Here is a 6,221-nt window from a genome sequence, read left to right on the forward strand (position 1 = left end):
GGTTCAAGGGATGGGCCCCCAAGGCCTTGAGGAGCACTGCCCCTGTGGCTTTGCTGGGTGTAGCCCTATGGCTGCTCTCATGGGTTGGAGTTGAGTGCCTGTGGTTTTTCCATGCTCAGTATGCAAGCTGTCAGTGGCTCTATCATTCTGGGGTCTGGAGGACATCAGCCACCTTCCCACAGCTCCACTAGGCAGTGTCCTGGTGGGGGGGGGTCTGTGTGGGGGGTCCAGCCCCAATTTCCCCTCCACACTGCCCTAGTAGAGTTTCTCTGGTGGGGGCTCCACCCCTGCGGCAGGCTTTTGCCTGGGCAGCCACCTTAGGCTTGCTGATACATCCTCTGAAATTTAGGTGGAAGTTGCCAAGCCTCCTTCACACTTACATTCTGTGTGACTGCAGGCTTAACACCAAGTGGAAACTGCCAAGGCTTATGGCAGCTTGCGTTCTCCAAAGCAGCAGCTGGAGCTGTACCTGGGCCTGGGGTCTTTTGAGCCAGCAGGGCAAGAAGTGTCCTGAGGCTGAACAGGACAACAGTGTCCCACACCTGGCCCCTGAACCCATTCTTTCCTCCTAGGCCCCTGAGCGTGAGATGGGAAGAGCTATCTCCAAGACCTCTGAAATGCCTTTGAGAACTTTTCCCCATTGTATTAGATATTAGCATTTGGCTCCCTTTTAGTCATGCTAATGTCTCTAGCAAATGGTTGCTACACAGGCTGCTTGGATTCCTCTCCTGAAAATGCTTTTTCTTTCCTTGCTGCATGGCTAGGCTATGAACTTTCATGCTCTGCTTCCTTTTATGTATAAGTTCCAACTTTAAGTCATTTCTTTGCACCCATATCTGATCATAGGCTGTTAGAAGCAGCCACGTCACTTCTTGATACTTAGAAATTTCTTCTGCCAGCTGCCACAGCAGAAGTTCCACCTTCCACAAACCCCTAGGACATGAACACAATGCATCCAGGCTCTTTGCTAGGGAGTAACACAGATGATCTTGGCTTCAGCTCCCAATAACTTTCTCATTTCCATCTGAGACTTTGCAGCCTGGACTTCACTGTCCATATCTCTATCAGCATTTTTGTCACAACCATAGAAGTTCCAAACGTTCCCTCATCTTCCTGTCTTCTTCTGAGCCCTCCAGTCTCTTCCACCCTCTGCCCATTACTCAGTTCCACATCCTTAGGTATCTTTATAGCGATACTCTATTCACTATACCAATTTTCTGTGTTAGTCTGTTTGTGCATTGCTATTAAAAATGCCTGAGACTGGGAAATTTATAAAGAAAAGAGGTTTAATTGGGTCACAATTCTGCAGGCTGTAAAAGAAGCATGGTGCCAGCATCTGGTTCTGGTAAAGACCTCAGGAAGCTTCCATTCACGGTGGAAGAAGAAAGGGGAGCAGGCATATCACATGGTGAGAGTGGGAGCAAGAGAGAGAGAAAGGGGAGGTCCCAGATGCTTAAACAACAAGATCTCACATGAACTAACTGAGCAAGAACTCACTTATCACCAAGAGGATGGTGCTAACCTACTCTTAAGGGATCTTCTCCCATGATCCACTCACCTCCCAGCAGGCCCCACCTCCAACACTGGGAATCACATTGCACCATGAGATTTGGAGAGGACAAAAATCCAAGCCATATCAGCCATTATTCATCCAGGCAGTCTGGGACACAGAGAGACCCATAATAGCCTGTTGTGGGCACAGCATTTAGAGTCCAGGTGGAGAAACTAGACAAACACATGAATAAAGGACAGAGAAATAGATATCACAAGACTGATGAGGTTTCAATGCCACGGTGACAGTGATGACACTGGGAGCAGGCAGACACTGGAGAAATGCATGGTCATGGGTCAGGAAAACCAGAGCAGGCTTCCTGGAGGTGGTGTGGCTCTCCCAGCCTGCATATGATGGACCTTGGACATGAACCCTGGCCTGCCCGAATTTGAACCTCATACTCCTAACCACTCCTTTACCCTGTCCTCAAAGAGGGCAGGAGTGAGACCCACCCCACGGCCCAACTGAGATCTGTAAACAGGATATCTGGCTGGAAAAGAGGGTTCCCACGGAGACAGCCAAGGGTGAAAAGGTTGAAAAGGGCCAGGAGGGAGGGCGTTGAAGTTAAGGTTGATGAGCTCAGGCTTTATCCAGGATCCCACAGAAAAGCCATCTGTGTTGTGATGCAGGAATCAGACACTGATTGAAGTTTCAGGAAGACCGAATCTTTGTAGAGGCCAGCACATGGCTGGTGTGCAAAATCGAGCCCTAGGGGCCTGTGATGGAAGTATCATGAATGCTCTTTATATGGTTATAGCATTTTGCAGGGCTGGATTTTAACATTCTGAATTCATTTCCATTCATTCCCAAAAAGCTCTGGGAAATGACTTTTAATTATTAAGTAAAAACGGGGTGGGTATTTGTTTTCCTGCTGTGGGTCTTGGTCTTTTACATTCTCTGCTACATTGCTCTGTTATCAACTTTACAGAAAACAAAGAAACTGGAATTAAACATTAACCAGGGTCATTGAGAATGTCACAGAAATGCACAGCCCTGGGGTTAGGACAGGAGAGGCTCCTCATTCTCTGGTTGGCTGTTCAAACAGAAAAGGGGCCTGGTAGCACGCCCCATCTCCAAGGGACTGGGCACTTTCCACTCCAGTCAACATTACCTGAGTTCCTGTGTGAGGGCTGGCCTTGGCGCTAGGAATCTGGGTACACGAGGGCTGGGACAGGGTCCCAGTCCTGGAGACATTCACATCGCCTGTGAGAAGGGCCCTCACAGAGGCAGGGACGGAGGGCCACGGAAAGCAGAATGGGTAGTGATGTGTTTCATCCTAGACGATGCAGCAATTGCTGTAGGTCTTAAAGAATCAAAAGAATCAATAGACTTTTTACTAGTAAGAAAGAGAGGGCCAACCGGGCATGGTGGCTCACACCTGTAATCCCAGCACCTTGGGAGGCTGAGGCAGGCGGATCAGTTGAGGTCAGGAGTTTGAAACCAGCTGGGCCAACATGGTGAAACCCCATCTCTACTAAAAATACAAAAATTAGTTGAGCATGGTGGTGGGCACCTGTAATCCCAGTTACTCAGAGGCTGAGGCAAAAGAATTGCTTGAACCTGGGATGCAGAGGTTGCAGGGAGCTGAGATCAAGCCCCTGCACTCCAGCCTGGGCAACAGAGTGAGACTCCGTCTCAGAAAAAAAAGCGGGGGGGAAGCAGTTCAGGCAGAGAGAACAGCATGAACGAGCAGGCAGAGGACCTGCTGCTGCCATCCTCCTAGAAGGAAATCTATCACCAGGGGTCCAGCCCAACAGAAACCCCACTAGGGAATTTAATCCAGGGGACGGGCTGCACAGGTATAGGTGGTACAAAAGCTGACAAGGCAAAGCAGACAGCGAGCAGACCAGTGTGCAGGGTGTGTTTGGGAAGTGACCAGTAGCCTGGTAATGGGGTGTGGGATGCACAGCGGGAGGAGGGGTGTGTAGAGGATGGCACAGGGCTGGAAGGCAGCTTGGGAGCAGAGTGGAAAGGCTGGCCGTACAGTACATGCCTGATTTGCAAAGTTACAGAGCCTCATCTGAAGCATGGCCTGGTGGGCTTGAGCAGCCGTGGGAGGGTGGGCTGCCAGGCTGGCCCTGGTGGGAGACTGCTGGGGTTGACCAGGGCAGGACTCGCCCAAGGCTGCTGCCAGAGAGGAGAGGTGGGATGGACTCAGAGACATTCCCGAGGCTCAGTCTTCTGGCTCAGTGACGAATTGAGTGGGAGGGAAGGACGTCAACAAGTCTGAACACTCTGACCCGGTGCCATCCTCCTAGAAGGAAGTGTATCAGCCAGGGGCCGGGCCCATCAGGAACCATGCTAGTATTTCCAACAGAGGGAGTTTAATCCAGGGGACTGGTTGCATCGGTGGTATAAAAACCGAGAAGGCAAACGAGATGGTGAGCAGCCCCGAGGTGCGCAATGGGAGGACGGCGCTGCACCATCTGGAGCAGGAGGGGCAGAACGGGGAAGCAGGTGGAGCCCGGAGGCCGGGAGCTGCCGACCCGGCAGAAGCCAGAGCAGATCGGCGCAGTGGGAACTGGCGCCAGGGAGACCCAAGCCCTCCTGGAGATGCTTCCTAGGGCAGAGACCCAGGGGAAGAAATGCCCCGGCGCCCACCCTCTCGTCACCTGCTATTGGCCAAACCTACTTGGAGCAAGGGACCTGGGGAATGTAACCCTGAGATACGAGCCAGCCCGAGGAGAATGGGCACGTGTGTGGGTGCAGCCGGCCGACGTGAGCGCAGGAACACCAGAGGAAGCAGCTGCGGAGGAGACCGTGCATCCTGATTTGAGGATGGGAAGCGAGAGGTCCCTCCAGGAAGGAGTGTCTAGTTTGCAGCAGCACGCAGAGCAGGATGGCTGGAGAGGCAGATGTGGCAGGCGCGATTGTAGCTCTGTCTCAGGTTTTCTCAACCCAGGCAAAAGCTGATTCCTGCCTGAGTCACTCTGTCCGGGAGCTGAGCCTCCTGGGTGGGGCAGGGCGAGGTGGTGTCGGGTGATTTGGTGATGTCGGGTGATTTGGTGGTGTCGGGTGATTTGGTGTGTCCCCTCAGGGAGGGGAGAGAGGAGAGTGTGCGGGAAACAGAGCTGTCCTGGAGAGGCTGGCACACCCACAGCATCACCCCAGTTCTGACGGCAAAGCTGTGTGACTTCGAGCAAGTGAATGATGCTCTCTGGGCTTCGATTTCCTCGTCGTCACCAACCCCTGCCTCCAGCACAAGCTGCTCCACACCGGGGAACCGCTTGTAGTTGCCCAAACTCTGTGCTTCCTCAACACCCAGGCCTGCAGTAGACGCCACCCCCCACCTGGAATCTCCTTCCCCATTCCCACACGGCTTACTTTCTCCAGCCTTTCAGATTCAGTCCTACCAGACTCCCAGCACTTTGGGAGGCCGAGGCGGGCAGATCACGAGGTCAAGAGATTGAGACCATCCTGGCCAACATGGTGAAACCCCGTCTCTACTAAAAACACAAAAATTAGCCGGGCGTGGTGGCGCAGGCCGGTAGTCCCAGCTACTCAGGAGGCTGAGGCAGGAGAATCGCTTGAATCCAGGAGGTGGAGGTTACAGTGAGCCGAGATCGCACCATTGCACTCCAGCTGGCGACAGAGTGAGATTCCATCTCAAAAATAAATAAATAAATAAAAAATAAAAAATAACCCCCCCCCCCCGCCCCCACACAGCAAAAACAAACCACGAAGACAAAAACAAAATCCCTTCAATGTCCATTTCCTGAGCCAATCGCATCCCCCAAGAACTGCTTTGGGATTTCACTTATTCTTTGGGATTATTTGTGCTCATTTCCCCTGTACCAAAAGTCAGAATCAAGTTAGCTGCGCGGTGTCTCTGTCACAAATGTCTGCTTGTATAAATAGGAGGGGGTACAAGCATGTGTCCACACACGCACACACACCTCTCTCCGGATAAAGAGGTCTCGGGGTGAGGATTCTGGAACCTGTCCTTCCACACCTACTGCGTCTGGTCACTGTCTCCGAGGCTGACATTCCTCACGCCGAGCGATGGGCAGGCAGAAGGCTGCAGGCAGTGCGCCAGCCAGGTCAGCTTACAGCGAGCTGTCAGCCCAGTCACTGACGCCTCAGCGAGGCCATAAATAACAGCAGCGAAGCTGCAGCAGGCCACCCGGGCCTCCCCCAAACCACTCCTCTGCCATCAATCTCGCCTAATGACTGCCTGGCGCTCAGGCTTCCGCGTGACCCGACCACGGCCCCAGGCGTTCTTTGGGGGCGCAGTGTCCTTTCCCAGGCACGGAGTGGGTCAGCCAGGAGCACACTGCCTCGCAAGGTCCCCGTGTCCTGCCAATGTACTTTCTGGATGCTGGAAACGGGCTGAAAGAAACTCCCGTCACTCAAAACCCCACCCCTTCCAAGACGGGCTCCAGAAAGCTGAGCTCCATCCCCGCTGTCGATCCGGTCATGGTGGACTCTGTACCAGAAACGATGCCACACAGCAACTGCTGGCCTCCGCCATACAGCAGCGACGCACCCTGTGCCCAGGCTGCTCTTGTGTTCTTTGCTATGTGAGTGGGCAAAAGCCGACATATAAGGCAGCTCTTCTGCTCAGACTCCTTTTGTCCTGCCCTCAGCAGCAGGGACCTTATGTCCACACCCTTAGTTCTGAGGCTTCAACTCTCACCACCCTAAAACATCCATCTAAAATCACAGACCA

This window comes from Hylobates moloch, unplaced genomic scaffold (assembly GCF_009828535.3).
Source record: "Hylobates moloch isolate HMO894 unplaced genomic scaffold, HMol_V3 SCAFFOLD_13, whole genome shotgun sequence".
Lineage (NCBI taxonomy): Eukaryota > Metazoa > Chordata > Mammalia > Primates > Hylobatidae > Hylobates > Hylobates moloch.